Here is a 12,816-nt window from a genome sequence, read left to right as displayed (position 1 = left end):
CAATATCCACAATAGCCCTATGGAAAGAGCCCAGATGTCCATAACGATGAATGGATAAAGAAGACATGGTATATATATATATATATATACCATGTATACACACACACACACACACACACACACACACACACGGAATACTATTCAGTCATGAAAAAATGAAATCTTGCTATTTGCAATGATGTGGATAGAACTAGAGGATATTATGCTAAGTCAATCAGACTTAAGTCAATCAGAGAAAGACAATGATCATATGATCTCACTCAAGTGTAGAATTTGAGAAATAAAACAGAGGATAATTGGGGAAGAGAGGAAAAAATAAAACAAGACAAAATCAGAGAGGGAGACAAACCATAAGAGACTCAATCATAGGAAACAAACTAAAGGTCACTGGAGGGGGATGGCGTAACTGGGTGATGGACATTTAAAATGGGCATGTGATATAGTGAGCACTGGGTATTATATAAGACTGATGAATCATTGAGCTCTACCTCTGAAACCAGTAAGACATTATATGTTAATTACTTGAATTTAAATAAAAAATTTAAAAAAGAAAAAAGAACAGTGTAGCACCATGGGTAACTAAATGTGCACAGCCTGGAGTTTCCTTCACCAGGAAAGTTTCAGGAATGAAGCAAATGATAAGGCAAAGAAACCAATCTTCCTTGTTTTAAAAAATGATCTGCTATTTTATCTGTCATCTATCTATCTATGTACCTACCTACCTAATTTCACAAAAGGTTTGAAGCAACAGGGCACCTGGGTGACTCAGTCACTTAAATGTCTGCCTTTGGCTCAGGTCATGATCTCAGGGTCCTGGGATCAAGCCCCATGTCTGAGTCGGGCTCCCTGCTCAGCAGAGATTCTACTTCCCCCTCTTACTCTGCCCCTCCACCTGTTTGTGCTCTGTCACTCTCTCTCAGATGAATAAATAAAATCTTTAAAAAAGAGAGAGATTTGAAGCAACATAAAATAATATAAATAACAGTTTAAATAGAATAGAAGGGATCCCTGGGTGGCGCAGCGGTTTGGCGCCTGCCTTTGGCCCGGGGCGCGATCTTGGAGATCCGGGATCGAATCCCACATCGGGCTCCTGGTGCATGGAGCCTGCTTCTCCCTCTGCCTGTGTCTTTGCCTCTCTCTCTCTCTCTCTGTGTGACTATCATAAATAAATAAAAATTAAAAAAAAAGACATTTAAAAAAAAATAAATAGAATAGAAATATTTCTAGAAATTAAATCGAAATAGAATTAGATTCAATAGAAAAATATAAGCCAATTGAGTTAGAGGAACTCTGGATAAAAGAGAAAGTCAGATAAAGATTGGAACAGATACCCAGATATTTAGAGCATGTGGAAAAGTTATGCCAGCTTATCAGCAAAAGGAAATCTTGCCCTTACACTTAAGCTTGAAATAAATTTCTTACATGAAACTGAAAATAAAGAACACTGAGTGGAGAAGTGGATGACATTCTTAATCACTTCCTTTCATAAATGCAGCAGAATCCTGTGTGGGGCTCTTTCTTCTGCCATCCCTGAAAGTCAGCTAGGAGGCTCACTGCCAACATAAAGTTTGCAGGATGTTAAAACGATATAGTTTCAGTCTGCACTCTTAATCACAGCTTTATCTAGGGGGAAATTCTAGTCGTTCTATCCTATTTTTCAATTTTAAATACGTATTAGATCCCTCTTTGGAGACTTTAAAAAAAATCTATTTATGAGAGAGAGAGGTGGGGAGGAACAGAAGGAGGGGGAGAGAGATTTTCAAGCAGACTCCACACCCCGGGGCGTGATCTCATGACCCTGAGATCAGCACCTGAACTGAAACCTAGAGTTGATGCTTAACTGACTGCACCACCAAGGTATCCCCCTCTCTGGAGACTTTTGATGAAGAGTTGAGCTGCTGACAGGCCAAGGTTACTTTCCTCTGGAGTGCAGGTGTGTGTGAGAGAGCATAGTTTGTCTGATAAAAGGACAGTTTATAAAAACGAAGGCACTTAATCGGGACTCTCAGCTGAAGGGACAGGCATTCATCCCATCTCTCCACTACATTTTGTGCTTAGAACATAAACACCACGAGCCTGTGCTGAAGCCTAAGATTAATATTATGATTCTGACACCAATTCCCATGTGTGTGCCCCCCGACCACCACCAAGGAAATTCTCCCAACACCAGCTGCTGTTGGATCCAGTTCAATTCTGACAACATCTTCCTACAGATAGCATCAAGTTCCACAAATGAAGGGCTCAGTCCCCTAAAGCTGCTCCTCCCCTTCAGATGCCAACCAAAAGCTCATGTTGTCACCTGTGCGTGTGACTCAGTGGCTAGAGACTAGAGGTTCCCACAACACCCCCCACCTTTCTTGGGTTTCCTTCATTTGCTAGAGCAGCTCACAGAACTTAGGGAAACATTCTACTTACTAGATGATTAGTTTATTATAAAAAGATACAACTCAGGGACAGCCAGATGGAAGAGATGCATAGGGCAAGGTATGGGGAAAGCGCATGGAGCTTTCGTGGTCTTTCTAAAGAACCCAATCTCCCCAAATCTCCATGTGTTCACCACCCTGGAAGCTCTCTGTATCCAGTCCTTTAGCATTTTTAGGGAGGCACCATTACAGAGGCACAATTGATTAAATCATCGGCCATTGGCCATTAAACCCTATCTTCAGCTCCTCCATCCTCCCCAAAGGTCTGAGAGGGGGAACTAAAAGTTCCAGCCTTCTAATTACCTGGTTGGTTCCCCCAACAACCAGCCCCCATCCTTCTGTGATTTAGGAACTTTCCTAGAGTCACCTTATCAACATAACAAAAGACACCATTTCATTGCTCTCAACACTTAGAAAATTCCGAGGGCTTTAGGCCATCTATGCCAGGAACAGGATGAAGACCAAATATATATTTCTTCATATAAATCACATTATCGCAAATATTACATGCTACCTTGACATCAGAAATTGGGAGAGCCTTAAATGGCCTAACTGCAAGATCTACTCCATACTCTGCTCCTGTGAATAAGGCTCATTAGCCAGACAATTCTCCTTACCAAGAGGCCTAAAAACATCCCTGCTAATCCCTGCCATCCCATGATAATTATTCAAGCTACCCAATCACTTCCTCCCATAGAAACCAGAAGGCACACACCCTTCGGTGCTACAAACCATCCTCCCAGCCACCACCCCCCCACCCCCACTATTCACTCTGATTCCCAAGAGCAATCTTCCAGTGGCCCTGCGTGGCCATCAAAACATGGCCTTAAAGTTATACCCTCAAGTACATTGAAACAGCCTGGTCACCTCGTTCGCCATGGAAGTCATCCTGACCAGGGTGATAGCCAATGGCCCTTCTGTCCTTGTTCTCTTTGGTCTTCTCAACTGAAGAAAGAGGCAGCAGAGGAAGGATCTTTATGAATTAACCTCATCTCTCAGCTTGCCTTCCACACTCATCAATCTCCTCAGCCTTCGTTCTTCTCTCCCTCCAGTTTTGAGTCCCATCTCTGTGCTGCTGTATGTGATTGGTTTTTCTCATCATTAAAGCTATTAATTTCTGCTCCATTAAATCCATCCTAGTGATAAAAACCATTTTCTCTAACTTTGTTTCTCAAAAGATGGTGATCAGACCACCTGCGCTGGAATCACGGGATCCATGAAATGCTGAATCCTGGGTCCCAATGAACAAAATCTCTGAAAGGAAGTCCAAAGGGTTTGTATTTTTAACACACTCCTTTGGTTATGCTGTGGCATCTTTGGGCCACTGACCTAGACTTTTTACATCAAAGCTCCAACATCACTATGTATCACTCATACCCCACCTCCAATTGCCTTCGGATGAGACCCAACCAGAAAGCCTGGCTACACTGGGAACCCAATGACAAGGACTCTGTACTTTCAGAGTTTTTACTTTTTAATAGGGCATTTTGTCTTTGTGCACCACTAGGAGATTCTATTGTCCTGTGTACTCCCACCTCACAGGTATAGCAGGAAAGACTAAAAATAGATCCTACCTGCACAAAACATCCCAAATGGAGCTACTTCCTTTTTTGTGATGCTGTGATCCAGGGGCATTGCTCTAGAAACATGTGTTCTCAATTATTCTTGCTAGGAAATGACACATGGGAATGTGTGTGGCCTCTTGTTTGTTAAATGACTCAGCGAGGGAAAAAAACAGAACTGCAATTTTAATCACACCCATTGATGTTACCTGTAAATTAATTAAGGAAATTACCAATTACTGTGTATATTTTGGCATGTTTGGTTTTCTCTTTTTCCTGGGATATATAGTTTACTAAACTATATTCAGATTTTAATCATGAATAGAAATGAATTTCTTGTTGATCTTATAAATAATCAGACCTAGAAACAACACGCCAAGTATGATCTTCATATATATTCAATGTCAGGATGTTCAGAAAAATCATGTAAATCAATGATTCCAAATCTAATGTATATGTAAAAATCATCTAGAGAACAAGTATATCAGTGTCTAGGAATATGTGGAATTCCAGTTCTTGTTTTGAATCCTAATTGTGTCAGTTGTTAGTACATAGCCTTGGGCAAGTTATTTAATCTTTCTGTGTCTCAATTTGTCCATTTGTAAAGTGGGCAGAATAATAGTATGTATGTCATAATGTCAATCTAAGAATTAGATAGACAGATGATAGGTAGATAGATGATAGATGATAGGTAGATAGATATAAAGTTTTAAGAAAGTATCTGTCAAACAACATACACTCGATATGTATTATTATTCAATACAGTATACTGGACCATATTTTCAAACACTTGGAAAATTTCATCTAAAGCAGAATTTGGAAATCTGCATTTTAAATAATTATTTCTAGTAACTCTGATGCCAGTGTCTCATGGACCAGTTTAAGAGGCAGCGATCTACACCAGTGCTCGTAAGAGGGGTGGACAAGTAGATAAAAAAAGAGATTCCTTGGGCTTTAGGAGGAAATGTTGGTATTCTATTTCCATTGCCTTCTTTATCTAAAAATAAGACATTCTTTTAACACTGTTTAAAATACTAGTTAATCTACCACCTGTGGGATTTTAATGGAAGGCCTCCAAATTGAATCCACCCAGGCAGTGCCATGGAGATTCAGTTGGCTTGGGTTAGCCAATCCCCACCCCCACCAGCCACTGTGCCCCAAGACCAGGGTCCAGAATGGAGAGCCCCTCCTCCTGGAAATGGGGCTGGCCAGAAGGGGGACCACCCACTTCTCAACAATGGTAACAAGCATTTGTGGGGAACCTGGTGCTAAACTATTTTTGTTTCTGGATATGGTTCCATTCATATCATAGCACCTCCCTCACCGTGAGCCAATGAAAGTCAGCCCTCCAACACAAGTTTCTAAAAACTATAATAATTTTATATATAAAAAAGAACCACAATGAGATACCACCTCACACCAGTGGGAATGGGGAAAATTAACAAGACAGGAAACTACAAATGTTGGAGAGGATGTGGAGAAAAGGGGACCTTCTTGCATTGGTGGGAATGTGAACTGCTACTGCCACTCTGGAAAACTGTTTTTGATGTTCCTCAAAGAGTTAAAAATAGTGCTACCTTATGACCTAGCAATTTTACTGCTGGGGACTTACCCCAAAGATACAGATGCAGTGAAACACCGGGACACCTGCACCCCGATGTTTATAGCAGCAATGTACACAATAGCCAAACTGTGGAAGGAGCCTCGGTGTCCATCAAAAGATGAATGGATAAAGAAGATGTGGTCTATGTATACAATGGAATATTCCTCAGCCATTAGAAATGACAAATACCCACCATTTGCTTCAACGTGGATGGAACCGGAGGGTATTATGCTGAGTGAAATAAGTCAATTGGAAAAGGAAAAAACATTATATAGTTTAACTTATACAGATGATATAAAAAATAGTGAAAAAGATTAAAGGGGAAAGGAGAGAAAATGAGTGGGAAATATCAGTGAGGGTGACAGCACATGAGAGACACCTAACTCTGGGAAACGAACAAGGGATGGTGGAAAGGGAGGTGGGAGGGGGGCCTGGGTGACTGGGTGACTGGCATTGAGGGGGGCACTTGATGGGATGAGCACCGGGTATTATACTATATGTTGGCAAATTGAGCTCCAATAAAAAATATACAGAAAAAAGAGAAAGAAAGAAAGAAGAAAGAAAAGAAAGAAAGAAAGAAAGAAAGAAAGAAAGAAAGAAAGAAAGAAAGAAGAAAGAAAGAAAGAAAGAAAGAAAGAAAGAAAGAAAGAAATTATAAACATTTTTAAAAGGAAAAAATAAAAGAAAAATAACATACTAGTTGATATTGAGGATTTCATTGGTCTTATATGGTTCAGATGCCATATATGGGGCTCAAGGAATCCCTTGAGGGGATTGGAGTTCCACAAGGTAAGAGCTAATGGCAGGCCCTCCCTGATGGCTTGCTTGCAGTGCAATGTGCTGCACTGCAATTGATTTTCACACTGGATGAAATGACTTTGTAGTTTACGTTTCTTAGCTTTAAAATAAATGCAACCTTATAAAATGAGCAACTGACAAAAAGATTTGTGCTAAGAAGTTATCTATCAATGATAATGCTAACAATTTCAGCAAAAGTGAAGAATAAGAAAAATGGCAGTCACCATTTGCCTTAGTTTTTGTACAATTTCTATGCCAATCACATCTCCAGTAAAAGCAGTCTTCATACAATCTAACAAAAAAAAGAGGCCCCCAAAAGTACATTTATCAAGAAGCTGCTTGAAATATTAATTACTTCTGCTCTCATTACTGATTATTTCACCCCAAGTATGTATTACGCCTTGATATATTAAAGGATGTTGCTGGCTCAGTTTAAAAGTTTGGAGATCATGAGAATAAGTTTTAAGATTTGAGATTCCTTCTGTCAAGGTACTAAATTGACATGTGTAAGGATCAACAACAAAAGTAAGCAATCATCTTTTTAAGTTGGGGAAAAAGGTCATCTTACTAAAAGTAGAATATGGCGTGTAGTGTGCAATCAAAAAGATCCCATATTTTGGGGCAGCCCCGGGTGGCGCAGCGGTTTAGCGCCGTCTGCAGCCCAGGGTATGATCCTGGGGACCTGGGATTGAGTCCCGCCTCGGGCTACTTGCATGGAGCCTGCTTCTCCCTCTGCCTGTGTCTCTGCCTCTCTCTCTCTGAATAAATAAATAAATAATCTTAAAAAGAAAAAAAGATCCCATGTTTTTTTTAGACTCCATTGCTTCCTTGGAGCATAAAATAAAATGAAAGCCAGTTACTCAACCTGGGCCCAAATGCAACTGGCTTTCCCTTTTGGTTTGTCCTTAAGATGCTTTTATAATTAAGCTGCTTAATGAGAGATCTGAATGTATTTTCTGTGGGCTGAAGTTGGTTTCCTCTTAGCTTTGGGAGATGACTCAACAAAAGAAAATGTGTGGGGTACAGAAGAGTTAAACAGACAACAGATAAACATTGGTGTGATTGGTGCCTATTGCAGGCTGAATAGAATTTCTGCAGACCAAGTGTGCACAGAAGGGCATTTACTGTGCTGTGTATAACTCTCTGTAATTATATCAGAGTCCTCCTACTGACTCCGTCCCTAATAGATGCTCATTGTCAAATAAACATCAGCCTTCTCTATCACATTGTGTTAGGGAAGGAGTCAGAGACAATAATTCTTTTAGGGTCTTATGGTAGAGAAAGTATCAGAGACACATAATGCTCGGACCTCTAGGGAGCATCTCATATCTTTGGATCTGAGCTTTGGTATTTGTATTTTCTGACATTTGCTAAGAAGGCAAAAGCATGTGCTGCACTCCTGACCTTATAAATGGCTATGTATCTTCTGCTCTATGGTCCTATACTAACTACAGTAACCTGCCTAGAAAATTAAATATTGGTTTGTGACTATAATTACAGGCACAAGCCTAAGGCAGTAGAACTTAAAATTGAATAGAATCATATGAAATTGCCATTTTTGGAAACCAGAAATGGTCGAAATTCAGCTCTGGAGCCAAGTAATCCTGAATGCAGGTTGGCCCTGCCAGTGCTGGTGAGTGGCTCTACTCCAATCCAGCATTATCTGGCTCCAAAGCCAGCTCCTAAACTCTTTGAATGTTATACTTGCATTTACCACCCTCGTAAATGTAGTATCTCTAAAACCCTGGGCTAAAAAAATCACATGTGCTAAACTAGTTACTTGAGAAACTTCTGCAAAGAGAAGTTGAATGCTAACTTTTAAGGTCTTTCAAATGGAAAATCTCATTTTCCAGAAGCGATCTATGCCTATCAAGGTCCAGAGCTGGTGAATTTAGAAAAAATTTAGAAAAACAAAACCCGTATATGAACGCACAGACCACATACACAGCTAAGCCAAATAGGTGTGTTTTTTTTTTCCTTCAAAATAGTTTCTGAGAAAAAAATAGTCTCTGTGGAAGCCTATATGCTTATTTCCAAGATGAAGTTATTGTCTTAAAATGTAGTTGGTACCACTGTTGGTATCACCCTGAGAAAGGGTTTATAAATAGCATCCTTGCTATATTCACACCTCACAGATCTGTTTACCTTGAGGTAGGTGAATGAGAGGCCAGAACTGAATACATCACATGCTCGTTATGTTTTAATAATAGTGAAAAAAAAAAAAACCCCCAAGAGGTACAACGACATGGTCACAGTTTAAAGGAAAGCTTTGCAGAGTTAAACAACTCTGGGATGAATCCCAGGAATGTTTACAGACTAGTTTAGCAGGACAATTATGGTTGCAAATATTCGCCAGTAAATGGAAAGCAGAATGGAATAAGCATGAAAAAAAAATCATTGTGAATGGATTGGATTTGGGCAGTCGGTGTCTATTCCACTCTATTTTCTCAGAAATTCTCAAATTCTGCTTTATGATTTTACGGAAATTCTCTAAAACTTGAACATGTGAGAGTGAAAGTATCTTTGATCTGTCAGATAAGTCCTATATGAGCTTCTGTGTGTGGACTTTACATGCCTGGGGGTGTTCACGTCGTGCTCTTCCAGAGGGACCCACACAGTAGCATATCTGTTTGCTCTAATCTGCTTTCTTGCTAATAGGAGATAATGTTGAGAGAGAGAGAGAAGATGGACCCTTCTTTATTTCCTATCCTTTCAGGAAGTTATAGCACCTAGTTCAGCCCATGTGTTAAAGTTCTACTCTCAATGAGTTGCCAAAAGTACACTTCACAGCCTCCCAACAACAGTTGCACTTGACATGGAGTCTTGGATGCTTCCTGCGAAATTAGCATTTGACTCAGGGATACAGTGTCATTCACAGGAGTTGGCTCTTTTTCGGGGTGTTCCTTATCCACAACCACCTATTTTAGCCAATCTCCATGGGAATGTCGGGTAAATGTCATGATTCCATCTTCTAGGTACTCTCAAATTAAGCCTAATTCAATTAGACTTTATATGACAGGTGGGGTTTTTCTGATCTGGAGTGGAGGGGCTGATTAATGTTCCTGATAAAATAGTGCTCCTGTAGATTCTCTTGCATTCCTCATCTGATAGACCAGCAGTTCTTAAATGGCCTCTCTCCACACTACAGGGTCATCTGATCATTGGAAACAAGAAAGGCGGGAATAAGAGAGAGCGGGCCAGGCAATATGCCTAGACCATCGCCTCATTTATTGTAAAACAACCAGCACTGTGGCCGCACTTCTTAATGGAGTGTCTTCCATAGAGATGTTATCTGTTGAGCATGTTAAAATAGAAGAGTGATTTAAGGATAATTGACACCAAAACCCACTGAGTTTAGGAGAAGGGCAGTGACATGAAGTCTGGGGAGGGGCAATTGATGCAGGCTCAGGGGAAGGCAGCCTGCATTGGAGTGGGGCTGCTCCCCACTGCTGGCAGGCCCCATTGTATGCAACATTGCTTGGCCCCAGAGCTGATTTTCGAGGATTTCTGGCCAAAAATCCTGCCCATTTCACATGGTCCGACTTAAGACTAAGCTCTGCTGTCTGTGGTTTGTCTTTGGTTCCCCTCAGTATCCCAGATAATTCCACTCTGACACCCAAACCTCTCCACAGGCCAAGCAGTTGTGTGGCCTCTTGCTGGAGCCTCAATTTTGCATTATCTTGAGATCTATTTCCTTTCCCTGGTTGGAACCCCAGGGTTCTCCAGTTAAGGATCATCCTTAGGTATGGCTCCGTCTTCAGGCATTACGCAGCTCCCACCCCCTGACCATAATTTAACCCAATGGGATTCACAATAAAAGAATTTTAACTGGAGTAGAATTTTTTATTAGAGCAAAGGGGAGACGTTTGGGTAGATCTGGGGTGACAGGGGCATCTTTCTGAGACCCCAATTCTAATCACAGCCAGGTGGCCGTCAACCTCATCTAGATGTAGGACAGCCTTTTCATAAAGATTTCTTTGGGTGACACTGAAGCCGGAGAAAACAGCACATTGTTTTCCAGGCCACACTCAAGAGGTGTCTATTTTTGTTCCTCATTTGCAATGGCTTTAAATAGTGTACCTTAACTGGCATTTTGACATCAAGGAGTTTACCTTGGAGATAACTTCCCCTCTTTGTCAGCTTTGGGGCCGTTCTTTGGCACAAGATATATGCTGTTATGATATTGCAATCTACTAGGATAAAAATAACTCATGATGTCAAACCCTAAGCCCAGGAGTCCTGCCCTCATGAGATAATCTGCAGGGGGGAGAAAGGGGTGGGCCAGGCCCAGAGCCTGCGCACAGACAAAAATAGAGTGCTAATGGCCATGGCCTTGAGTGGCACGGAAGAGAGTGGGAAGTGGACAGAGGGATTTATAGAGGAAAACCAGCTCCGAGCATCTGCTAAGTCCCCATTCTCTTTCTTTTTTCCAGGTCTATTCCTGGCTTCTCTTTCTACAGCACCAGCAGCTCCTCAAAATAAAGAGCCTTGCTCCTGCCTGCCCTGGCCTCCAACCGAGCTCTGAAGGAGGCAGGCCATGAATGATGATTGTCTGTATCTGGAGTTTTAATTGAAAAACATTCTCCGAAATGGAAAGACACACAGAGGAAGTGATCTCATCGTCAGGGATTTTGGCAACTTTCGGTTTTTGTGTCCCCCGCGGCGGAACCCAATGCACCAGCGCCCCCCGGTGGCCGCAGCCCAGAACTGCAGGGGAGCGGGCGGCCCGCCCGGGAGCCGGCGACCAGGTCCAGGAAGCAGAGGTCAGGGAGGCCAAACAAGGGACCCGAATCAAAAAAGCTAAGACTTCTCTCTCGTTGGGCGAGCTGGCACTAGCTTCTCCTTCTGTGCTTCTCTCTAAGCCCAGATGTTTACGGCCTACGATCCAGGGGCAGGTTTGTAACAGGCGTATAGGAGGAAGGTGAGAGAATTAAATGCTGCACCTGACTTTGGAACTTCTGTCCAGAAACAGAGAAACAGAATGACAATGGTATTACCCTCCGCTCAAGTAAGATTCTTTGTGAAGCGGAATCGGTTTAGGAAAATATATTAGCGTGATTATTTGTGCTCACAGTGTGTGATTCTACCTACAAACACTAATCATTGTAATCAATCACTCAAGGTCTTAGAGTAAGCTCATTAATCAAAATTCAAGCCTTCTTGTCTTCTTGGGCGGGGGGAGACCCTCCTTTTTTTGAGAGAGAGAGTGTGTGAGTCGGGGGAGAGTGGCCAGAGAGCAAGGGACAGAGAGGATCCCAAGAAGACTCCAAGCTCAACACACAGCTCGACATGGCACTTGATCTCACGACCATGAGAAAATGACCTGAGCTGAAATCAAGAGTCAGAGCTTGACTGTCTGAACCACCCAGCTGCCCTTCCCACCAAAACCCTCCTATTTACAAATCTGACCTCACAGAAGCAAAAGAGTAGATTGTGAGTCTGCCTGTTGTGGCACAGAGAGATAAAAGTGCTCAAGATGATCTGTGTCCGGGCGCCTGGGTGGCTCAGCGGTTGAGCATCTGCCTTTGGCTTGGGGCCTGATCCTGGGATCGAGTCCCACATCAGGCTCCCCGGGGAGCCTGCCTCTCCCTCTGCCTAGTCTCTGCTTCTCATTCCCTCTCTGTATGTCTCTCATGAATATATAAATAAAATCTTTAGAAAGATGATCTGTGTTCATACTTTCACTCCATAGCTTTGATGCATCCACAAGAATATCACTTTATTTCTCCTCTTATCATTTGTATATTAAGAGGAGAAATAAAGTGATATTGCCACATAATGTAAGCAAGGGATTTTATGAGTCGTAAAGTCATTTAAGTCCAAATCTGGATCTATCTCTAAAGATTCTAACCAAAGAATTTATCTGCCTCTCAGAGGAATAAGGGGAAAGGGTTCCTCTCAAGGAAGTGAAGGAAACATTTAAAATCTTTGCCCTCCACTTTGCCCAGTCAGAAGATCAAAGTGTTGAAGCTTTTGGAGGTTAAAAGGGAGCCTGATAGAGAAGGTGCCAAGACCAGCCAACTGGCTTTCAAAACAAGGCCTCTCAAGCTGACACCCGATGTGCTTGGTTCCAAATGTCCCAGCCTCACCAGTTTTGAAATCCAATTTGTCAGTTTTCCGGGACTGGTCTCACTCTCAGGGACAGACTTATATTAGTGACACTGGGGACTCTGATCTATAATCCAAAATTCCAAATAAACAGTGAGAAATGAGATTGTCAAATGAATCTGAAATGTTCTTTCTTGCTAATAAACACCTTCTGTCCTTATAGAAAAGGCACATAGGAAGGCGAGTTCTAGTTGGAAGATGGTTTGGTGATCATGGAATCAAAGTGTGGGGACAGGAGAGGAAAGGGAATCATCTGAATGGCTAATAAACTGTGCCGTCATAACCTGGCTCCCCATCCCGACTGGGCGCAGCCTGCCAAATG

Source organism: Canis lupus, chromosome 2, assembly GCF_003254725.2.
Source record: "Canis lupus dingo isolate Sandy chromosome 2, ASM325472v2, whole genome shotgun sequence".
NCBI classification, from domain to species: Eukaryota; Metazoa; Chordata; class Mammalia; order Carnivora; family Canidae; genus Canis; species Canis lupus.
This window is presented reverse-complemented; position numbering follows the sequence as displayed.